Source organism: Argopecten irradians, unplaced genomic scaffold (genome assembly GCF_041381155.1).
Source record: "Argopecten irradians isolate NY unplaced genomic scaffold, Ai_NY scaffold_0086, whole genome shotgun sequence".
In the NCBI taxonomy this organism is placed as follows: Eukaryota; Metazoa; Mollusca; class Bivalvia; order Pectinida; family Pectinidae; genus Argopecten; species Argopecten irradians.
The window spans coordinates 61,520-67,519 of NW_027187553.1; positions in this window are offsets into that span (position 1 = coordinate 61,520).

The following is a 6,000-nucleotide window of genomic DNA, read 5'->3' on the forward strand; positions in this document are numbered from 1 at the left end:
GAGTGGGAAAACCAGAGGAATATCCACCAACAGAAACGACAAGAGCTCCGGAAACCAGGATTGTCTCGGTCACAGGGGCGCTATCAGAAGAAGGGGAAAATGATGCTCCCGAAACTTCTATTAGAACCCTGCCCACCAGGTTGAATGGAGGGAATATATAAGCATGTATCCCCTCCCAATCTAGAGATAGAGCGTCCACAGCCCAAGTCATTTGGTCTGGCACCGGAGAGACAAAAGTGGACAATTAGTGGCGAATGGCGAAAAGGTCTATATGAGGTCTGTTTCACACCTAGCAAATGCCCTCGAAGATCGGGAGATTTAGCTGCCTTTCTGTCACAACCGGCTTGCGGCGCCTGGAAAGAGTATCCGCCAGAACATTCAACCTGTCTGGAAGATGCTTGACTAAGAGAGTCAACCGAATTTCCTAACAGAAGAGAAGAACACGAATGACGAGGGCACAAAGGACATGGGACTTTGCCCCCACCCTTTCTCTCCAGATACGCGACAACTGTAGAGTTGTATGTAGTCACACAAACCATCTTGGAATGTAGAATCTTCCGAAAAGCCTGCAGAGCCAACCGAACAGCCTTATCTCCAGCATATGTGCTCGGAAACCTGATCCCCAGACTACTCCCCCGACTGGCAATGGCCGTCGAGGTAAGCCCCCCAACCTGTCATCTGTCATCGCTCCAAAGATCCGTAGACTCGGTGGAGTATGAGGGAATCGTCGAAATAGATGTGTACATTTATTTTCCTGGAGTGATGAAATCCTACGCCAACCTGCAGCAGTTTGATGAAAACCAAAGTAACAGTCGTGACACCGAAACGATTTAGTTTTGTTGTAATGAGCTGTGCTATACCATCGTGTCTTAAGGACAAAAAAAAATAAGGATAATAATTCGAACACAGTGGTACGTTTCGTTCAAGAGCCGACAATTTATGAAAGGTTCTTTCAGTTGTTCACTAAAAGAGAGTTGATTATTACGGTTCTAACCACATTCTAGTTGTAATTGGGCCGCGATGGCCGATTGGTATGATGTCTCGACATATTACCACAAGCCCTCCACCTCTGGGTAGCTAACTTGTTCGAATCTACAGGGGCAGTTGCCAGGTATTGACTGCTGGCGGTGTTTTTTCTCCGGGAACTCCGCCTTTCCTCCACCAATAAACCTAGCACATCCTTACATGACCCTGACTGTTAAAAATGTAATTGTTGTTTGGAACTGTCTGAATCATAGATCAGGAAATATGGAATTTCTGTAATAATAGTTATGAGATTTTTTTCTCTATGAGTAGTGTTGGGAGGGGGATGTCCACGATTCTTCTGCTAAAAAACATAAAATCCTTTTACAATACACGTATGTTTAAAGGTAAGTGCAATTCGAAATGACTGGTACAAGGTGTTTTGTCCATCAATTGTTTTACTTGCGATGTAATTTATGACATTTATCGATATTTTAGGGGAAAAAAAGCTGAAAATTTCATTGTTTTCCCGTCATTTCACAAAAATGAGAAGACGTAACGTCATTATTATGATTTAATCGTATTCAGCAAGTTTCAATCATATCACAAAATGTGTTTATTTGCCTGTGAATGTTGTCTGGTTCTCTATCTATGCGCATATATGCGAATGTGTCATTTTGGTCATTTTTTGATAAAATTTTAGTAGGGGGGGGGGGGTGGGGGGTCCCTCTCTTTTTCCGACCTCATTGATGCGATCTTTCTTTTTATAGTACACATATGTTTACACAAGGGTTGGTTCAATTCGAAATGACTGTTACAAGGTAATTTGTCCATCATTTTTTTTACTTGTGATAAAAATTATGACATTTATCGATTTTTTAGGGAAAAAAAGCTGAAAATTTCATTGTTTTCCCGTCATTTCATAAAAATGACAAGACATAACGTCATTATTATGATTTAATCGTATTCAGCATGTTTCAATCATATAAAAAATGTGTTTATTTGCCTCTGAATGTTGTCTGGTTCTCTATCTATGCGCATATATGCGAATGTGTCATTTTGGCCATTTTTGATACCTGAAATCCAAGATGGCCGCCATATGACCCCCATGGGACATTAATTGTCAATGGCAACAAGCATAAAATGAAACTAGACATCATACTGGTCCTAAAAAATCATGTTTCGAAAAACTGCCAGAGGGGTACATGGGAACCTATTTCTCCTCCCCCACTAATATATCCTTAGTTATAATGTACATGTATATCCGTCTTATGGACATTCCCTATATATCTCTAGTTATAGTCTCTATCCGTCTTATGGACATTCCTTATATAGCCCTAGTTATAATATATATCCGTCTAATAGACATTCCCTATATGTCACTATTTATATAACCTTTTTCCATCTGATTTACTTAATAAAATCACCCTAACTATATATCTAAATTTTATGTGTATTTTATGTATTCAAAGCAAAAATGTACCTTACATATATAAATTGTAGACCTATGTATATTTCAATACACATGAACTAGACTAAAAATGTTCTAACAAAGCGATTTGATTCTACGTACTATTCTACGTACATTTCTACTTAAACTGTCTCTTAAAAATCAAATTTCGTTATATGACTTCAGCAATGACAATTAATTAATTATTACTTTTGTGGTTACAACAACCTGTGCCGATGTGTGTGAAGCCGGTATGGTCAGATAGAGCAGAGTTGCATATAATGATATGACGACATTCACCAATAATCATCTCTAAATGCAGGTCTAACTTTAAAATAAAGAAATATCATGTTAAGAACGACTTTAAAATCGAAAAATCACTCATCAACAGTGATTATATTTAGACCCGTAGAAGACCCCCAGACCCCTCCAGACACCAAAATCTCGCGCTAGATGTCGCGTATTCATTAAATTTCCTTTTAGTGACGCGCCACTGCACTCTAAATGTGTTACAAGGATTAATACTGATGATATCATCTCAAAAAAAAAGTATATAACCAGGCACAAAAACAAACATGAGTATATATGGTTGCGTGGTTGAAGATAAGGAATTAATCTCCTCCTGTGGGGGTGCGGGGCGAGGAGGCGGGTTCCATATATTGAGGACCTTTGTCCCCCCCCCCTCCCCCCGTTACTTGTTGATCTACATTTTTTCCACATCTTCTCTACTACGCCACGGATATACGCTGTAAAAATTTATCGGCATATTTCACTTATCAGGCTAATATAACCGATAAAATATAAGTGGCCTCTTAGTGGTGTTATTGACATCTCAAACGCTCAGATCATAGCACGGGTTGAGTTTTACAAGCGATCCCGACTTTCGATGTCAAAGATGCACTCGGGCATTTCTTCCGCGTTGAATACATCGTGCTGTGTGCAGACAGATATGCAAGCTTTCGGGTGTGTTAGGAGTTTTTTGCGTATAGTTTTTACGTTAGATATGACATTGGCCGCAGATATTTCAAATAACAATGTTAATGATACAAGTTTTGTAAACTAGAGTCTGAAATCGCTTCAAGGTGGATGTATTCGCTAGAGAGAGACATAAAAAACTAAGAAATCAAATGTAAATCGTAATGATATTTTGTACTCTTTAATATAAAATGTATCGGACCTTTAGTTTAATACGACATTCTACTTTTAGACGACAAGGTCGTCGATATTAAACAGTGGCGACATTGTTAAATGAACATGTAATGGGATTTACTTTATATATTGGCCAATTAAGAACTTATAATGTTATGGTCGAAATAATACAGAGCATTTCTACAAAGAAGCTGCCATATATTAATGTACATTTTAGTATCTGTTGAACACTATAAGGTTAATAAATATAAATGGAATTGAAGAACAATCCAGGTGTTAATTCAGATTTGTCAGAAAAAATATGTTTGCATGTTTTATTCTATAACAATTCAAACATTTACGTCGATATCAGCTTGTATAAAATATACTCGGCACCATATAACTTTAGAACATAAACATTGAACTGATTGGTTAATCAATTCTTCCATTTTCACGATCTTTGAATTGAACATTTGCATTTTTGAGGGGGTTTTCTATTTGTCTCTTGACGGGAAAGCAAGTAGTGTTCCGTCAACCGGCTAGCCTTTAATTACGATATAAAGCTCTCATCATGCTAGCAGCTTGATGTAATTAGTTGCGTAGTTTTTATTATTTATCCTTTTGAGGGCATCATGGTCAGATCTCCTAGCAATCAAAGGGTGCAAGGTAGGCTGAAATAAGAGCGCGCGAATATGTCTTGTTTCAGGACGTCTTCCGTTAAAATAGAATGACTTATGAATATAACTTATATAGACATCCGTGTTGATTAAGATCTACCAGGTCACTTGATCCCAGATAAAACAACTTGGTTTATCAAGTCTCATTCACGCGCGCGCAGAAGTTGTTAGAGAGAGTCTATTAAATGTGATGACTCAACAGTGTAACACATTTAGTGAGTATTTGTTTGTTTTGTATTATTGATCATTAAGAGTGAGATCGCGTTTAAGTGTGTAGACAATTTTTTTTTTTTTCTGCTGGTTTTTAAAAAATTGATTATACTATCGTTTCTGTGTGTCGCTTTCTACTATCACCATTTGACTAATCCCGGTTAATGTGCATACCATCTTTACAATAGAAGAAATATAAATTTCATCCTGAAATAATAGCTATAGAACTCAGTAGATCCAGGACAAGAAGTTCGGTGTCTCTCATCGAGACAATCATTGGTTGGCAGCGTTGGTGATCACCAAGAGTTCACTAAGGGATTGTTCATATTATGAGTTTCTAGGTGTTGGAGTGTTGCTAAGCTTGGAAGTGAGCGCTGTCCCGAGTCGCTCCTCGCATAGGAACATAGCATTGGTGTTGTGACTATTGTAAAGAAATTAGTAGTTAAGATTGGAAATGCTTGAGACATATTATGAAACTTACGTGGTTAACGTCCATATTAACATGAAGTAGATAAAGAAACAGCGCAGCATAGGGGGTGCTGCGTTCCACATTCACTGTTGAACGCTAGAGCGGACCCACAAAACTGTTGAACTGGAGGGCGCAAAGCCCAAATGCAACAGTCGTCTCGGTCGAGACCAAGCGTGAATTTTAAAATACTGTTAGATGTGACTAATGGATGAATGCGTTCGTAAGATCAGTAAACATTAAGTCCTTTTGAATATGGCGACCCGCCATTGAGCGTCAATGATGAACGTAAGCAGAATGATTAATTTCTCTAATGTGTGACCGTTCTCATCTTCGATGGTTGGGACTACAGATATAAACACCTGTAAAGTAATGACATTGTTCATATAGAATGTTGATGCTGCGCATACGAGGCCGCTAAAACGCCTCTGTAGCATTTAGAATGGATGATTTGGTGAGACAATGTCAGTGGCAAACATCCACAGTGTGTCTTAGTACAGCCAACAGCTTGTTTACGAGTCCGGCGTAAATGGAGATCGCATTACGGCCAGTTTTAAGGTTGGTTTTTCTCTTTAGAAAGAGGTACCAATTGACATATTTTGGACGATCCCTTCAATACATCATTGATGTGCATTCGAGCATGCATTAATCATCATTGTATACTTTAGATATTACGATTTTGATAACATTACAAAACTTGAGAACTCCATGCACATAGCGTAATGATATGTAGGCGAGAGGTTAAAGTCACAAATTGATGATTACCATAAGATACGTTTTACAAAGACAATTTCTGAAGAAATGCGATGAGGAAATAGATAAACAGCGACAATTAAAGAAAAAAGCCAACAAAATGTTTAAGGTCCAGTCTTGGTGTAGTTTAAAAAAGACATGATACGATACAGAGAACACACAAAGCCAAGCGATGTTTTTTAATATAGAAAAAAACAAGTCACTCACTAATGTATTGGTCGTTAAAAATTACAAGAACATTGCCACTGTTGCGTTGAATAATTTTAACCTGAAACTACTGTATTTCTGAATTTGTTTTGATTAACATGAATTGCAGCTTTGCAGGTACATTTATGTAGCACTTACGGCCAAAT